Source organism: Mustela nigripes, chromosome 2 (assembly GCF_022355385.1).
Source record: "Mustela nigripes isolate SB6536 chromosome 2, MUSNIG.SB6536, whole genome shotgun sequence".
NCBI lineage: Eukaryota > Metazoa > Chordata > Mammalia > Carnivora > Mustelidae > Mustela > Mustela nigripes.
Window position 1 is genome coordinate 57,670,203 of NC_081558.1, and position 18,742 is coordinate 57,688,944.

General features: G+C 56.7%; 1 protein-coding gene and 1 long non-coding RNA gene across 4 annotated transcripts in view; one reads left to right on the forward strand and one right to left on the reverse strand.

The window, feature by feature from the left end:
• The window catches only part of LOC132011614 (uncharacterized), a 13,001-nt gene extending 9,558 nt beyond the window's left edge, over positions 1-3,443 (forward strand). The window contains exon 3 of the long non-coding RNA XR_009402414.1: positions 2,887-3,443. This is a non-coding gene — a long non-coding RNA (uncharacterized LOC132011614). The remainder of the gene's footprint in view (positions 1-2,886) is intronic.
• EEFSEC (eukaryotic elongation factor, selenocysteine-tRNA specific) overlaps positions 1-18,742 on the reverse strand; it is a 249,492-nt gene that overhangs the window by 5,609 nt on the left and 225,141 nt on the right. The window lies entirely within an intron of this gene.

Consider the following 18,742-nt stretch of genomic DNA (forward strand, 5'->3'; position numbering starts at 1 on the left):
CCCCCCCCCCCCCCCCCCGCTCCCTGTCCTTGCTGCCCTGTCTGGTGCAGGAGGCCTCTGGGGCACTCCCCAGGGGGCCCTTCTCTCTCATCCTGCCCTCCGGCCGTGGAGGAGTTGCTCAAAGGCTCATGCAGAGCTCTGGACTGGGTTCCATCAAAAGGATAAAGTCTGTCTTCTTACTCAACATCCAAGACCTTGGGTCATCCAGTGTGTGTGCCCCCTTCTGCCCCTCACGCCCTTCTGACTCCCATTCCCACTCCCACTCTGCCAGGAGGAATCAAGCAGGGCCTCCAGCTACCTCCCTTTGTGTGAAACGCTCTTCCCTGCCCTTCCTGTCTGGCTAATGCCTGCTCTGCCACTATCTCTGTGGGAAGGCTTTCCTCACCTGCTTGGGTTGAGCAAGATCCCTCTTGGAACCCTACTTGGCATGTTTTTTGCATCCCTCTCCCTGGTGGCCTGTAAGGGGGATTGGGAGGAGATGGCCCCTGCAGTGCTGGGCACAGGGCCTGGCAGACAGGCTCTGGGAGGGTTCGATGGATGAAGGCAAAGCGGAAGCGCTGACCCAGGGGTACAAGGCAGCAGAAGTAAAAACGCTCCCGCAGAGCCCATGCCTCCGGGACTAGGAAATACCTGTCTATGAGCTGGTGGCCCAAGGCTCAGACCATGGGCCCCTGCCCGCTGCGACCCGGAGCCTGGCTCCATACCTGGCGGGGTGCGCACGGAGTGAAATGAGCTATGTGTGTGAAGTTCACACCGCGGGCCTTACTTCAGAGGGCCTCAGCACACATCTCTGGCTCCTTTTCTCCAAACTTCAGGATTCTTGGAGCTGGGCTGCTCTGCTCCATTCCCCAACAAGCCCCGGGGCCAGGATGCAGTGAGGGTGGGCCGGCATGACCCCCGGGGTGACGCTGCTGGTCGTGGCTTTCCTTGGGGACACTCTCCCAGGGCCAGGCTGGCCTTTCTCACCAAGCGCCAGCTCCACACAAAGGCACAGTGGGCTGGAGGCTGCTGGGTCTTGGCTTGGGCCAGGGGTAATCAGGGAAGAATGCGGGAAGCACAACTGTTTCCCAAGGCTTGGCCGCGGGTGCCGCCCCAACATGGCCATCAAAGGCCGGCAAATTGCCTCCAATTGCTGGCGTCGCTTTCATGTCGGGGGCCAGACTGGAAGAGGGGCCTCCACGCTGGTGGGCGGCTTGCACCCCCCAGTGGGAACGGAGCCCTTACAAGCAGCTTGGGGTCATGGGCCTCCTTGGTGGCCCCATGGGGCTGTAGACAAGTCCAGCCACTCCAGCTTCCCCTCCTGGAACAAGCAGCTTTGGAAAGAGCCGAGATGACAGGGTCGAAAGAGAGTGGGGGCAAGGGGCAGGGGACCCTTTCTGGGGTCAGTATCCTGGTGATGACGGATGGCCTGGGGAGCTCATTGGGACATGCCTGGCAGCTGGGCTGGGCCGACATTGGGGATGGCTGGGATGGCTGGCTGTGGAGGGAGGGCCTCGAATCCAGCCAGTCCCGGAGTCCAGACTGGGTGCTCGGCCTGTGAGTAGGAGGGACGGGCTGCCTGAAGGAGGGAACCCGTCAGCGAGGCTGAGCTTCCTCAAACAGCACGGCTGTTCCATCACCCAGTGGACTGCAGGGTCAAACTTCACCCGAAGGAACAGAGGTCTCTGCCTGCCCACCCTGTTGACGAAGCTGCCCCGGAGAGGTCACAGGTGGTCACGGGAGGTATGGGCAGCACGGCGCTTCAGAGGTCTCATTGGGCAGGATGCACGGCTGAGGGGGAGGCTGGGCAGTAGGCCCCTTTGTGTCTGCCTCACACAGGGCTGTTGTGGCCACACTTGCCCCCAGCCCCACAGCAGTTGGTGGTGTGCTGAGATTTTAACCCAGATCCCTTCATAAGCCAGTGGCCTAGAGTGGCACGGGCCCTGAACCATGCCAAGGGAGAGAGGCCCAAGGAGGACAGGGAACCTGGTTTTTGGCACAAGGCCCAGAGGCGAGCTGGCACTCAGAGGGCCTACAGAGGGGAGAATGGCCGGGAGAGCAGCCCTTGGGGACACCAGACAGCGGGCTCCCTTTGCGCAGGCCCCTGATCTCATCTGTGAGAGGTGCTAGTGACACCTTTGTGCCTAGTGGCCAACGGAATCTTCCCACCTCTCTTCGCCAGCCCTGGTTTTCCCGCATTTATCCAGGGGAGCGCAAGCCTTGAACGCACTGGTTGGGGCTGGGAAAGCTGCCTGGTTTTCTCTCCTTTCTCTTCCTGCTATGGATCCTGTATGTAAACAAAGATGCAATTTGCTTTAAAAAGATAAGGTGATTAAGTTTTTATCAGACATGTATTCCGCTGTCCCAGCAACAAAGGGAATTAGGGGAAGGCGGGCGACAGAACAGGCCCTTTATTGGAATCGCGCTCTTTCCAAGGCTCTCGAGCGCACACTCGACGGGTTCCTTGCAGCCCCTTTGATTGGGTGGAGGCGAGGCAACGGGCGCCCGCACCCCCATTTTGATGTCTTAATGTTGCCTAATTCCTCCTTTAATTTATATTAAGCTTCTTAGCAGCAATGATGAATTCTTCAAAAACAAAAAAGGACCCTTTGCACAAATCTTTCCCACACCATGTAAATTGAAATTATAATGCAGTCAAGCCTTTGGAGATTGGGGGTGCATGGCGAGGGAAACCCAGAGCATTATGGGGAAGGAAGGATTTTGTTTTAAGGCAAAAACAAAACCAGTCTGAGAAAGGAAATGAGTTGGTCTTGAGGATCAGAGGCTCCATGATTAGACGGGCAGTCCAGGTAGAGGAAAGTCTGCAGGGGGAGAGTGAGGGGGCGGCTGGGGGCATTCTAAACTACTCAACACCATGTGATGTTGGCTCCCACTTGTTCCTCCTAGGGGCAGCCCAGCACCGGCAAGATTCCCGCTCACTTTGGGTATGGTCTCATCCCCCTGAAGTGACTGTGGGTGTGGTCACCGAGGCTTGTCGTGCCCGCCACCTGGGATGGACTCTATATCCCACCGAGGGCATTCCTTGTGTGCAGCCGAAACTCAGGCAGGCCTCAAACCCTTGCTTGAGCCTGCACCGGGCTGGCTGGCATGGCACTCCACGAGAGCCCCTTCCCTCAGGGATCCCCCAGGCCCTGCAGGAGCAGAATGCTGCCAGTGGGGCCTCGGATGCTGGCCTCCTGGCATGAGTTGCCATGCTGCTCTCCTGCCAGTGCCACCTTCTGATCTGCTCGTGGGTCTCCTGCTGAAGAGATCTTTCTGGAACAAAACCTGATCATCGGGGTGCCTGGGTGGCTAAGTGGCTTAAGCCTCTCAGTGGGTTAACCCACTCCTTTGGCTCAGGTCATAATCTCAGGGTCCTGGGATCGAGCCCCACATCGGGCTCTCTGCTCAGCAGGGAGCCTGCTTCCCCTCCTCTCTCTGTCTGCCTCTCTGCCTACTTGTGATCTCTCTCTGCCAAATAAATAAATAAATAAAATCTTTAATAATAAAAAAAGAAAACCTGATCATCCCTCCCAGCTCAAAATCTTCAGCCATTCCTCAGGCAAGGGTCCAAATTCCTCTAGCCTAGCTCCTCCCAAACTACCTCCTGCAGACACAGTGTGTCCTCACCTCCATCACTCACCCCTACACAGGGCTCCCCATTTACCCTGCCCTGGCTCTTCCCGGTGCTCTCTCATCTTGGGGTGAGCTGCAACACTTGTCTGCCTGGCAAACCTTACTCCTTTGGTTTCTTGGCCAAAGGTTTAGCATCTTGGCTTGGCCTCCTGTGATGTGTTCCAGATCTCTCTCCTCCAATACCACAGCCTTCCACAAGGCTTCAAGTCCAGACCTTGTGTCCTCAGGAGACAGGTGCAGCCTACAGCAGTGGCTGGCAGTTCCAGGAAGGGGTGCTACTGGGGAACCGAGCCCGCCTGCACTCTGCCTCATCTATCAGTGGGCTGGGTCCTGACAGCTGGCTCTCTCCCAAGGGTGACCTCCCCTCCCGCCCACTGAGGGTCAGAGTTCACCATCTTGTCCGTCTGGCTCCTAATCACCCACCCACTGCTGGGCAGCCGAGTCAGACCCTGTCAATCTGCGGGTCTTGGGGAGTGGGAGGTTGGCCAACTGCCAGCTGGGCTGCTCACAGAGGCAAGAATGCGCTGGCCCTTTCCTTCCGAATGTGTCACATCTGCCTAGATCTAGAGGCCCGCGCCTCAGCACCCAGGGGACCTGGACCCTAGTCCTAAGCCCTACGCTCACGCTCCCCATCAGCATAGGGGGTATAACCACGCGGGAGGGGACCTGACTGTTCAAAGGGAATGCGCCAAGTGCTCCATGCCAGACATGGGTGTGCCAGACATGGGGGTCAGGGGCAGGGTGTGGTGCTGGTGACTGCAGCCTGGAGAGGTTGCTGAGCTGCCTCTGAGTGGCAGTTTCCGGAAGGAGATCCTGGACAGTAGTGTCCACAGGGACTCCTTCTGGCTGGCCCTCTAGGCTGTCTGACAAAGCTTCTTGGTGGGGAAGCAGGAGTGAGGCAGGCTTCACAGGTCAGTGGCTGGGCAGGAGACGGGCTAGGTCATCTGCCTCCACCTCTATCACCATTGTCACAGAACACTAGTGTCCTCCTCAACACACCACCCAGCCAGATGGGTTCAGATGGCATCTCACTCAAGCTTCCAGACATTCTGTAAGTCATTTTCTAGGCAGGGGAGCTGACTCTCCAAGGTCACACAGCTGGCAAATGGGGAGTAGGACTTCGCATTCAAGCCTGTGGCTTTACAAAGCTTTACAAAGCTGTCCACCTGCTGCTGGCCTAAGAGTCTAGCCATGGGCCAGGCCGCCCCAGGGCCCTGCTGTTCCTCACTGGCAACAAACAGGGACAGCCATGCCATGGATGGGGGTGGGACACAGGGAGCTGAGGCTACTGCCACTGAGGGTGGGGAGGAGATGGCAAAAGGTAAGGGCACTGGCATGACTGGGCACCACTCTGACTCGGGCAGTAGGCACCTCTCAGCCTGGGGCAATGTGTGTGGGGCCAGGTGGAGACCTCTTCTCCAGAGACTTCCAGGGATGACGCCTTACATGCCTGTCTGTTCTGGGTTCCAACAGCGGGGACTGCTGGAACTTGGCCCACTGCCTTGACAGATTCTGAGGGTGGCCTAGATGGCAGAGAGGGGATCTGAAGTAGAAAGACCATCTTGTGTGAGGCTGGCCTAGCCCACCTGGCCCCCAAAACAGGCACCAGCCAGTTCTCAATAATCATGAAGGGAACAGCAGTGGTAAGCCTAACTAGCACTCACTCTGCCTTTATCACATGCCAGCCCCCACTCAGAGTGCTTCTGTACATGCTGCTTCTCCACTTCTCAACTGCTCCCTGGGTGCTGACTCCATTTATACACACAGAAACAGAGGCACAGAGAGAGTCAGTACGAGCCCAACATCACACAGCAAAGATGTGGCAGGCTGAGCTCAAGCTTTCAGTCCAGCTTCAGGCCCTGTTGTACCACGTGCTGGTGCCCCTGGGACCACCCTCAGGTCCTGGGCCTGCCTCCACATGACCTCTGTCATGGGTGTCCATGAGCTCACTTCCCTGACTGTGACTCTCTCTGAGGACAGAGATTAGATCCCAGAGCCTGGCATGGTGTCTGGCAAAGGAAGGATCAGAAAAGCACTTTTCCATGCCTTAACCTGTACAAAGACGGCACAGTATCTACTCCCAAGAAACTGAGGCCCAGGGATCCAGAATGATTCACCCAAGATCACAGAGCTAGTGGCAAACAAGTGATCACACATTGTCATTACTACTTGGTTCCTGAGCTCTTTTACAAAGGTAGCCAGAGGAGACGGGTCCCCCTTTTTCCAGATGGCGCTCCAGAATGTCACCTTCCTGCTGGTACAGATGATGAGCCTGACTTTGCCAGTGATGAGCACATGCATATGCACGCGCCCAGGCACACACAAGCATGCACACATGTGTGAACACACGCACAAGCCTCTGGACAGAGAGATGCCCTGGAGGGCGGGATCTGTTCCTCTGGTGGGTTGTGTTCCCGGAACACAATGACCACCGAGTCAGTCTGGGTAATTGTCAGAGGACCGTGACCAGGGCCAGGAGCTTTCCTAGAGACAGGCTTCAGTGAGAGTGGGGCAGGCAGGGGAGATGGCCCTGGTCTGGACACTGGGCCATGGGACATGGTGGCCTTACTGCCCTGCTCTGAGTGTCAGTGTTCTCCTCAGGATGAGGAATGACCCGAGTAAAGCCGACGGCGGGAGCTGCCTTCAGGAGACCTATAGCTGCTCCTGTACTCTGTCCAACCTATCCCTCCATGGAGACCTGGATTTGCCCCTGGTGCAGGTGCCCTTCTCCATGGATGGCCCCTTGAGGCCGGCTGTGGGGGAGGGCCACAGTTCCCAGTGGCCCTCATGGAGATGGTCGCCGCCACCAAGGGAGCTGAATTTTAATACTCCAAACACTCACTCCCTAAATGTGTACACTCTTTAACAGCAGTTAATCTTCAATTAAAATACCTAGAGCAGAAACTAAGATAACTGGTTTAAAAGGTAGAGCTTATTGACAATAAAAGTCTTCTTCGTATTGCTTTTCTTTAAAAAAAATTCCACATATTAAAAATGTCATTTTTATGACTTGGGAAAGAAAAAAAACCTCATCCAGAATAATGAAGGCGAACAAAGGCCCGGGAGCAGTCATCTTCCAGGGCCCATATGTGGCGTCCTGATTACTGTATCAGCCCTGTTTCCAGAGCAGAGAGAGAGGCGGGCGGGCGCTGGGGCTGGCTGCCTTCTCTGGCTGACAGGCAAGGGCGGGTAGGGAGCTTCAGGCATCCCTATCCACACTCTTGATTTGACAGCTATGGGCTCAGAGGGTTCACCCCCTCCTTGACCTGTGAAGACTAGAGCCGTAGTGAGTACAGGTGTGCTCACGCTTTCACATGGGCACATAGGGCTGTGAGCACACGCATGTCCCCTCGTGGCTGGGTCCCAGACTTGGCTGCCCGACCACCCACCTGCCACACCAACACCCAGTGTGCCCTCCAAGGCTGGCCTGGACCCTTAGTACATGCACATGGTGGCCAGTTGGTGGGTCTCTGCTGTGTACAGTGGGCACCAGAACCTGGGCCGGCTCACACCCCTTCCACCCTCATGCCCACATGACTGCGTGGGTCCCCAGTGCCCTGTGCAGGACCTGGCATGGAACAGGCGCCCACAACTGGCATTGCTGCCTTAGTTCCACCTTGTCCTGGTCCTTTTCCCCCTGCATTTTATACCATAGCCGTTTCTGGATTGCTGGCCATCACTACTGGCCCGGGGGCTCTCAGCAGGCACGACAGGGATGGGGTGCCCTCCTGCGGCTCTGTGCAACCCCACGCACCTGCTGACGGGCTGGTGTGGACCCTTGTCTGCTGCTGTGTGTTCTCCTTCTTCCCAAATAGGGTCTCTGGCTCTGCCCTGGGCAGGACTTAATCACTTGGAAGCCACGGGAATCAGATCCTTCATCAGAGCCTGGGGGGAGGTTATGTTCCATCTGGGAGGCCTCCCCTCTCATGAGTCTGGCTCTGGCTTGGGGTACCTCCAGCCAGGTGTTCCTCCACCCTCAGGAGCCTGGGGGGCCTGAGGTTGGGCACAGCACTGATGGATCTGAGCTCGTATCCGTGGTGGGTCTCTGTGCCAGTAGAAACACATGAGGGGTTCCGCCTGGGAAGGGGAGCATGTGTATCACCATGTCACCATGGTCCATTTCCCAGGTGTGTCCCTGTACCATAGCCAGCCATCGGAAGGTCCCTGGGCCAGGAGCTCTGGGCTCTGCAGGGTACTTGGGAAATGGCCCCATAAACCTCAGTTTCCATGTCTGTGAAATGGGCCAAGTGACCCCCTGCTCTAGCAGGGAGCAGGGAAGAGCCCCTCAGAGAGGCTGTGAGCAAATGTGGCTCAGAGCCCCAGAGAGAGCCGGGCACAGGAGGGGGCCCTGCCGATGAGGCCCTGCCTTTCCCAGCCTTGGAAACAACACTTTCGTCTGCTTTGTTTTTTTTCAGAGAAAGTCTGTGGGGGCCTTAAATATCAGGTGCCGGGGCTATTGGTGCTGGGGAGTGAACTGCCACACACCACTCTGGGCACACGGGTGTGTGTCCACCACACACGTGCACCTGTGCGGGTGTGATGTGCACCTGTGCGGGTGTGATGGCAGGAGCTGAGGTGGCCTGAGGTTGGCTCTGAGGAAGCTCCTCTTCTCTGAAGACCTGATGGACCAGGAGAAACCCAGGGCATGGAGAAACCCAGGAGATGGAGAGCGTTGGTGAGACTCACTACCCCCTTCTTGCGTCCCAGCACCCCCACACCAGCCAGGGGCACTCAGCACCCTGAAGAGAGCAAGCCTGGGCCAGGTACCCCCAGCATCTTGTGTCACCCTCCAATAAGTAGGTGGGGCACAGGTGTGGTCACTGGTGTGGCTGGGGGAGTAACAGTTGAGCAGAAGGGCCCGGGTACACAGAGAGTGAGAGGGCCTCCATTATGCGGCCCAGTTCTGCACAAAGCCCACAGCCATGCTGGCTGGGGCACAGAGCTGGGCAAGGTTGCAGGCAGCGGGCATATGGCCTAGTGTCTCAAGGGTGGAGGCACTTCTGAGGGTCACCTGAGGAGGTCAGGCCAACCCAGAAGGGGTAGGAGCCCTTCTGCCTCTTGGGCAGATGGAGGAAGACGGTGCCGTGAGATGGGCAGAACTTGGGGCTGGAGACAACTTCATTTCTGACCCTTTGGAAGCAGCGAGCACATCAGCGGCTACAGTCTTCAGAGATGAAACGAAGCTCAGGAGTCTGCCCAAGGTATGCAGTCTGTTCATGCATTTACTCGATCATATTTATGGAGTGCCTACCCTGTGTCAGGCACTGTACTGGGTACTGGGCCTGGCACAGCTTACTTTCCAGTGGGGAGACACGCCACTCGACCCCATGAAAATGGCTGGCCACGGTGCTGATGGTGCTTGGCAGGAGGGCAGGGAGCTTTGCGGCCCTACAGACCGGGGCCAGCTGTCTCTCTAGGGACCAGGCACAGGAGCCAAATGAATGAACATTCTGGTCAGGTTTCTGAATCTGACAGAGGTCTGCGTATGCCACTCTTACTTCTCTGGTAGTCAAAGTTCTAACCCTTCTAAGGTCCCCAAACACAGAGACAAGGGAGGAAAAGTTCCCCGAGGTCCCTCCGTGTCTGAAATGAGTGACCCGGAAGTCTCTGTGCTACCAAGTCAATCTTGCTGCTCCTGCCCATGCGGCCATGGGCCCCCGCCCATGGGGTAAAATCAAATCAAAATTGCACTGGCTCCCATGGGCTCCGCGGACTCCTCTCCTCCGGCCCCAGCCCAGCAGCAGGGTTCCACACGCACACATGGACACGGGCCATGGGCTCCGCGGTGCTTGATCTAGACCGTCCCTCCTCCACCCTCTCCCCATTTCGCGCCTCACACCTCCCACACCTCCTCCACAGAACGAGGGAGGGTGGGAGATGGAATGAAGGCAAGCTACAGGCCTCCACACACTAGCCCCGTTTGTTTGCACCCCTGAGGCTGGAACAGCCCGCCCAGCTCTTTCACTGGGCAGAGGTTCAGGCCCCTGCTCTGAACAAGCCCCACGCATTTGTCTTCATCAAGACCTCGACTTGCCAGAGCAAAGTACATCTTACCTGAGTTCTCTGAGGCGGCAGGAGATCCCCACCCCGCACTTTTAGGAGAGAACTCACTCTCACAACACATGGGTAGCTGCGACAATACAAAGAAAATCTAGGCCCAGTGCCTTCTATTTTAAAATGCCTATTGTGCCTGACTTCCCTGACTGTAGGACTAAAATCTAGGTGTTCAGCGCCTCGCTTGTGCCCACACACTGAGCCATGCTACCCGCCTGACTCCCAGCTTTGGCTGTCTGAGCAGCAGGCCAGCAACGTGGAAAAGAGGGTGGGATTGCATCCGCATGGGCGGAGGCCTGAGCACGAGTACACTGTGTGCTTACTCTCAAGGTAGGCAGTGGGCCTGTTCCCTCATCTGTAAAATGGACACAGTCCCTATCACCCACGGTCAATACTTGGATTAATGCAAGAGGAGGGTCGTGGCACGTAGGAGGAGCTCCAGAGGTGCCGGCTTTCTCTCCGCACTGGTGGCCCCGCTTACCAAGGCGGCTCTGAGTCCTCAGGGGACTCTGGACTCAGGGTGCTGGCAGAGCTCGTTGAGCCCTCCCCAGACACTGGTGGCTGTCATTATGGTGTAGGACAGTGGCTATAATGTCCCCTGTGCGCTGTCTCTGCTTGTTTTGCCAACTCACGGCCACCCCAGCTCAGATCAACTGGGCTCCAGATTCCGAGGAGGGATTTAACCCAGACAATACCAGGCCCAAGGCTCGGCCCAGACCATGTCAGAGTCAGGGGGAGGAGATGGGGCTCTCGGAGTCGCTCCAACACTCCCCTCTCCTGAGGTCGGCCATAGCCTGCTCCCTGTCAGGGAGGGTCCGTGAAATCACTGTGTCGAATGAAAACCAAACGCCCTCCCGATGTTCCTGTAACTGGACCATGTTTATAAGCTGGGGCCTCCTGTGAGCAGGCAGCCAACCCCTTCCGGGAGGGTGGGGCGGGTTCCCAAGAGCCCGGGTGGGCCCTCCCCAGAGGGATGGCTTTGCCACTGACCACTATGTGGCTCAGGATGGCCATGGGAGCTCTGTGGGCTGGCCCACCATCTGGCAACTAGGGCTGAACAGAGTATTTGTGTCCTAGACGGCTGGGAGGGTGCCGAGTAGGAGCTGATGGTGGAGGCTGTATAAGAGTTCGAGCCCTCCATGTCCCTGTTGGATGAGTACCAATCATCAGGGGGTACTAAGCCCCCTTGCCACCCGAACCCCTATGCTCCCTCTGCAGTTGGGGTTACAAATGACCCCAATATGGAGCTCCTCCCCAGTGGCCCACCTCTCCTGCCCCTCTTCCCATGACTCTGACTCAGTCAATGGACGTGGCGAATGGCCTCAGCCCCCAGCTCCCGCTGACCCCCTACCCAGAATTCTTTCTCCAGTCCCTCTGCCCACTAAGCTGTCCTTTAAGTGGCTAGCTCAAGCTCATTGTCTTCCTAGTGCCACCTGCCCTGGGATGGGTCCTGCTATGCATGTTAGACTCCCAGGCTGCTGAGGGTTCTGATCCTATAATACAGAAAAGGGGCGGCCTCAGATGGACTGGGGAGGTCCTGAAGATCGAGAGCCTGAGGGAAACTTCTGCCTTGTATCAGAAAAGCAGATCAGATTACCCACTCACTTTTCTACTTTGTCTTATAGACTAGGTTTCAGAGAGCACCTGCTTAAAGGGCATGAGCACCTCAAGAGGGCAGGGCTGACCTCCCTCTGCCAGACAGGCTGGCCACACCACGTGAAAATACATGGTCAGGGAGGAGAGGTCTGGACTGGGACAGACAGCACCAGGGAGGCCCAGGCCAGGCTGGTCCCTTTCTGGAAACAGGTGAGTCCGTGGTGGATGTTCCTGCTGACCCCTCTCACCTCTGGATGAATTCTAGGCTCTTGGGCGTACCTCTACCCTACCTCACTGCCAACCCCCAGCGTCCCAGGAAAGACTACAGTCCCTAGCTTCAGCTACACCGTTGGAACCCACCCAGGGCACCCGGTACCACTCTGTTGCCTTCTCCTGCTAAGCTGTGAGGGCTGCTCCTCTGGATGCCTTCTGGAAAGGCCCCCAGTCTGCATTTGCCTGCTTGTCTTTGCAGAGCTTTCTCTCCCAGCTGTGAGTTCCTTGGGGGGAGGGGAGCTGTAAGGCACTCACCACCCAGCCCCAGGCCCAAGCAGGGTCTGGCACATGTATTTCCTCAACCTTTACCTGAGCCTGTTGGTTCGGTCCCTATCCTCACAGGCTCACACCCAGTAACTACCAGGAGAACAGACCAGAACATCAGAAGTTAACAAGTGCTTTGGCTTTGCTAGGTGTCTGTTCTCGTCTAAACATGCCTCTCGCATTAGGCCCTCTAGCCGCAGCAACTCTATGCATTGCTCCGTTTAGAAATGAGGAAACTGAGGCCTAGAGAAATGAAGTCATCTGCCCAAGAACACACAGCTAAGTAAGCAGAGGAGCTGGACTCCTGATGGGCTTAGGTTTGAGAATGTGTGTTCTCACCATTTGGCAACAGTGCACCTCTCAGGTGTCCGTAAAGAAAGAGCAGCGTGCCTTGAGTGCAAGGACTGTGAGGTACAACTGACCCAGCCAAGGAGGGGGCCTCTGGGTGGTGTTTTAAGCTGATCTGAAGGAGATACACAAGGAAGCCACGGGAAGGAAAGGGGACAGCACTGTGGGCAGAGGGAATGGTGTGTGCAAAGGCCCGGGGAAGAAGGGAAGAGGCTGAAGCTTGGGAGGAAGTGACTTAAAGCTGGTGTGGTAGCACGGGAGAGTGAGACGCCTGGTAGGGCCGGCCACAAGAAGCCATGGGGGTCAACATGGGCCTCTGTGGATTCTGAATGAATGAACGAATGAATGATGGGAGTGAATAAACACTTACAGCAAGCCAGGGAGAGAGCTGTGGAAACAAGGGGTCACAACATGCTCTCCCAGATCCCTTCTCGGGGACAACGACCACTCTGGCTGTCGCCATTGAAGGTCACTGTGAACTTAACCCAACTCCAGGGAGTATAACTACCACCCCACATGTGGGTGGGTGGACTGTGGCTGAGCTCCTGAGGGCAGCCAGGCCCAGGCACGGGCAGCAGGAGCTGGGAAAGCGGTAGGCTTCCAGACCTGGCAGGCAGCCACCCGAGATGCTGACCCTCTGCCCCGTGGGTCAGACCGACGGATGTGGTGCAGAGGCTGGGAGTGCAGGGTCCCACTGAGGCTTTGAAGGGGCTCCAGAGGAGGAGTGGAGGGGGGAACGTAGAGGAATTCTGTCTAAGACAAAGGACCAGTGCTTTGCTCATTGCCCCCGAGTGACCCCCTGTGCTAGCAATTTCTAGTGCTGAGCGGAACAGGGAGGGGAGAATGTGGGAGTGTCCACTCAAATGACTTCGGGCAGTCTGAGGGGGGCCCAGGTCCTGGGGAAATAGTTGTGGGGGGGGGGAGAGCTCTGTGTCCTCTTAGGCTGGGTTGATGCAGAGCCTCCTGCCTCCCAGATCTACCACATTCCCGCCTACCTCCCAGCCACCTGACCCACACACTGTACTCGAGCCCCAGGTCTCTGCCCCTGATCTTCTTTAGATCCAGACAGTTAGCTCGGTGCCTCCCCCGACCCCACAGCTGGAAAAGGCCAGCCAAGACCATTTCTTCCAGGGAGTCCTCTGCGCTGTGTGGACGAGTCCTACAAGAGCCCTGGACAGGGACAGGAGGAGGTGGAGGGCGGCCTCATGCCAGCTTCATGACTCTCGGAGCCTTCACGGCCATGTCTACAGAATGAGAGCCATGGTCCTCCCTGTGTGGGCAGTGGAAAGGTAGCACTGAGCCCGGGCCTCCATCTCTGCCCCACTCAGCCAACAGAGGTTTCAGTGGTATAGGCAGGGCCCCATCTGGCCTGGACCACGCAGAAGTGATTCAGAACTGCCCTCCATTCCCACCCTGGAGTTGAAACAAGGAGAAGACCAATGACTGTCTCAAATGCAAGCTGGGACAGACATGGTCACATGTCTGGCGACACAGCACCTTCCTTTCAGTCACTTTTTTAAAAAAAATTATTTATTAGACAGAGAAAAAGAGAGACAGTGAAAGAGGGAACACAAGCAGGGTGAATGGAGAGGGAAAGCCCGATTCAGGGCTTGATCCCAGGACCCTGGGATCAACCCTGGGATCATGACCTGAGCCGAAGGCAGACGCCTAATGACTGAGCCACCCAGGCATCCCCCTTTCAGTCACTTACTTCCTTTTCTTAAAGACTAGCTACAACAGTGAGAACTGCCAGGATATGGGGGGGAAGGTCAGAGCTGCTCTGCCTCTTTCCTAGGCGGAACCAGTGGCAGAGGGAAGGGTAAAGGGTGCCCAGAAGAGAGGCTGTCAGGGGGCTGCCAACGGCTGCAGAAAGAACACCCATGGCCTGGCCTCTGCTCACAGCCCCCACAAAGCCTGCCACCCTCTGAAATCATGGTGCCACGTGCCATCACACAGCTCTTCCTGTGAGTCTCAGCGGTCACCAGGTCCCACATTCAGCTGCCTATGTGGCTAGGGGAAGAGAAGTGAGCTGGGGGCTGCAGGGGACGGGCGGGCATGTCTGATGGCTCATTCATTCACGGGGACATGTGCAGAAGGGACAGAGCACCCTGCCTTCTGTTCATCTGCACTCCTTCTCTCCCTGCTGTAAATTTCTCCTGCCCTGTAAAGGCCACCTGAGCCCCTCGTCACCATCAAAACTCCTGGATGACTCACCCAGGGTTTCCCAAATCTCCTTCCACATCACTACTTTTGCACCACCTTCTTTAACTTAATAATTCTTTAAATCAACTCATTAATTCAATCACAAAACGTTATAGGCTACCATCAGTGGAAACCCAGTATCCCCTGCCCCCGCAAAACACAGGTGAAAACCGACACATGACGAGCGACACTCTTTGTCAACTTGTTTGCACGCCATCTTGAATCCTCTTGCACACCCCAGGGAGGACCTGCGCCGCAGGCTAGGGGTACCGCTGCCTGAGTTGTCTCCTGGGCGTTCCTTCCTTGGACTGACATGCCTGCCGGGCCATGGCCCCAGGCCTCAGCCTTCTTGTCTCCTGGCCCTCTGTCTAGCCGTGGCTGGGGGTTGGGAGCCCTGGGTTCAAGGCTAGGCTTGGAGCTTGGCTGTGACCCTGCATGAGACTGACTCTCCTGACTTCCAAGGTTGGCCAATAACTTTGGCAGAAAGGGACTCAAAGCTACCAAGGCAGCATGTGTGGGGGACACAGGCCATACCGTAGGGGGACTGGCACGTGGCAGGGTGCACTGAGCCTTCTTGTTTTGAGAATGTCCCATACACTTCTATGTCTGAAGTCACATTTGGCTTTCTGGGGGTCTAGTGTGGCCCCTAGAGGTCCTTTCAAAATTGTGGGTAGGCAGCATGGGGGTGTTGGGAGGCCTAGGACCTTGCCTTGGCTTTGATGCTGTGTGCCCTGCAGCACCCTCAGTTGTTTCCTCTGTGAAATGGGATAATATTGCCTTCCTCACCAGACTGTGGGGAAGGTTAAGAAAATCCCAGGTGCACTCATACCAACAGCTGCTGGGGGAGTGGCCGTTGAGGGAAGGAGTGGAAGCTCTATTCTCCAGACACTGCCCCTTGACGAGTTCTTGACCTTGGACACACACCCTCTCTGGCATCAGCTGCAGGCACAGGGGCCTCCAGCTGCCTTGGGTCCTAGACCCTCGACTCCTTCCCAGTGTGTGTGCGTGTGTGTGTGTGCGCGTGCACGTGAGGCTTCTTCAGCCTCCTGTCAAAGACTCTTCACGGACTCACCATCCATCAGGGGGATCCCTGACTTCTTCCGGTATTGAGGCATCCCATGCCCCATGCAGTCCCCACTCCACAGTCCATGTGCTTTGGGCAACACAAGTGTCCTCCCTCCATGGCTCTTTCTGCCTGGAACTTCCTTCCCCAGACCATCACTTCCACCCTCCTTCAAGGCTGAGCTTAGTGTCACCTCCTCCAAGAAGGCTTCCCCTTGAGCTAGCCCGGTGACTGCTTCTCTCTATGCCCGTACACAGAGGCCCCTGGGCCCTGCTTCCTGGGGCTCACTCACACTCTCATCAGAGATCACAGGGAAAAATGCCAGCCTGAGAGCAGAAACCAGCCTCCACAGATCTCTGAAATATTTGAATGACTCCCTCACCTTCAAACTTGGTACACCTGACATGCAACTCTGAATTTCTGGTTTGTCTGGAAAAGCCAGAGGACCTGTCCTCCTGTTGTCACCCTGCAGCAGCGGGGCGTGGCAGGCCTGCCTGCACTGGGGGCCCCCTAGCTACTCTGTCTCCCTGCCCAGCACTGCTTCTTTCACCTGAGACTGGCTCCCCTTATTTCTGTGACCGACCTGTGCCCTGGAGGCCCCCGAATTGGCAATCCAGCAGGATAAGCCTTGGAGCCTGAGCTCCCCCACCCCTGACCTGCAGCCCCAGGACTTCCGGCCCAAGTTCTGACTAATGCCATGTGGTGGTGTGAAAGGCCTTTGCTGGCTCTCTCATTCTTGTTCTCCCCCAGCAACTGCGTGTGATGGCTAGAGCTCAGGCCGTATACTCGGGCTGCCGGGACCCATGCCCCAGTGTGGGGTCAGATTAGCTGTGTGGCTTCATGCAAGACACTGGACTCTCTCTATGCCTCAGTGTCCTCATCTGAAAAGTGGGGATAGTACCAGAACTCACACTCCAGGGTGGCTGTGAGGCTAGGCGAGTTACTAGAATGTAAAGCACTTGGATGGCATCCAGCACAAAGCGAAGTCTGAACGATAGTCATCATTTTTATTCTTATACCTCAAACATGACCACCCTGGCATCTACCACATACCATTCATTCCGTCCAGGGCACAAACCTCTTTTGAGTACTTACTACACCCCAGACTCTGTTCCAGGTGTGGGGGACACAGCGGTGAATAGCCTATGTTCGCGAGGGGGACAGGCTTGTGCAACCAACACATAAACGAAGGAGCACATTTCAGACACCGCTGTGAAACAAGCACACCAAGGCAGAGAGGCACGGCCCGGGTGGGGGTGCTGTTCTGGATGGGTGCTTGGGAAGGCTGGTCTGAGGCCCAGAGGACCAGGAGGTGCTGGCTGCGAACACTGGATGGGGGAGCTAGTGCGGGCTTTGCTCAGGACCTCGTGGGGCAGAAAGGAGGCTGGTGTGGTGGGAGGAGGGGGCTGTGAGGAGGTGGGGGCTGGGGGCTGGGCACAGAGCACCCTCACCAGCCATGGCAGCTGCCCCTCTGAGAGCAGAAGCAGGCGGGGTCCACCTGCCCCCTCTGCCGGCAGCCATGAGCTGGGCCTGGTGCCCCCCCAGCACGAGGCTGGGGAGGAGTGTGGGGCAGGAGATGGTGTGGGGGGAGGGGGATGAGGAGTTATTTTTTCTTCACTCTTTCTCTCCCTCTTTGCTCTTTTTTGTTAGGTTCATCGTAGTACGGCTATGAGGACAGGGAGGGAGAAAGGGCAAGAGTTGAGAGTGGCAGGAATTTATGAGCTCAGAGTGCAGGCTGCCTTTGGTAGGGGTTGGGGGGAAGGGGGCTCCTTTTGCCAAAACAATATTTAATTTTTTTTTAAAGGCCGCTACAAAGCCATGATTAAGCTCAGGGCCCTAAAACAAGCCCATAAAATCGAAAAATATTTATCTGGAAGGGTGGCAAGTCCAATAAAAGTTTTATGAATGTTTTATAACTGCCCTGTCAGGAAGCTGGCCTCTCACTCACCTCCCTTCTGTGAAAAAAAAAACCATGCTCACACATGCTCACGGGCACAGATGCACACTCATGGGCACAGATGCGCACTCACACCTGTGGGCATGCAGAATCAGACATGTCTGCACATGCGCACAGCCCACACAAGGCCCTGCTGCTCCATGTTCCCTCGGGTGGGAATGGGGCATGGGAGTGGGGGGCAGGTAGTACTGTCTCCCTCGGAGCTGGTACCAGTCACAGTTGGTACCAGTGCTCACCAGCTGGTACCAGTGTGGCCTGATCACAGCTGCTAGCATCTCAGCTCTGGGCACGCATCTCAGCTCTGGGTGCGCTGCCTCACCCTCAGCTGTGTGTTCTGGCTCCCAGCTACAGTGTCTACCCTCGGCAGGCGCAAAGCCTCAGGTCTAGCCTCCAGCTGGCACCCTGTTTCCCCAGGAGAGGCACCTCAAGGTCTGAGAGTTTGAAGGGTGCTTTCTGCTTTGAGGCCTTAGATTTTTTTTTTTCCGCGGCAACCCAGAGGGCTTACTGGGAGGCCAAAGACTGCCAGGGGCTTTATTCTTCATAACAATCTGGGAGCATGAGTGTTAGTACCCCTGGGAAGTGACCCCACAGAGACAAATGCTCAGGCCTATCTCTAATGGCTTCTCCCATCCTGACGCTGTGGACCAAGTCCACACCAGGCCCTGGCGTGAGTTTAGTGTGCCAACCACTCTCCCTGCATCTCCCACAGCTCACTCCTCCTCCTGGGCCCAGTCAACCGGACCTTTTAGCTCTGCTGTTCATTGCCTTTCCTACCTCAGGGCCTTTGCATAAACCCGCTTGCTATAACGCTACAGCTAAAGTCCTCTGGGTTTCATCGAAGCCCCGTGAAATTGCCCTTTTCCTATCAGACCAGCTCTCTTCCTCTGTGGTGCCCATCTGTCCAGGAGCATGGGCTACCTCAGGGCCATCTGGCCACCCCTTTGAGCTCTGGAAAGGCAGGCACAGAACGATTTCTCTTGCCATCGAGTCCCCAGCTTGAGCCAAAGGTGTAGCACAAAAGAGGTGAACAACACTGAATGAGCAAGCCTTGGGACTCAAGAGCCTGGAGGGGCAATGCACATGGCTCCCCCGAGAGCCCCACTGATCCTGGATGGGCTGCTAGAGGCCATGTCCGACATGGCTTGGGCCTCAGGTCAGAGCCTGGCCTTGCCCAAACCAGCTCTTGCCTCAGGGAAACTGCAGAGCCTGGCTCCTGTGGCCAGTCTGCAGCCACCAGCAATGCCCTTCCTAACAGCAATGAAGATGAGTGCTCAGTGGAGGGCCAGCTACAGGCCTGGCTCAGACAGGTGCTTCCAGACCCCAGCTCACCTCATCGGCACACACTTCCCTTCTTTTAGGTAATGCGATGG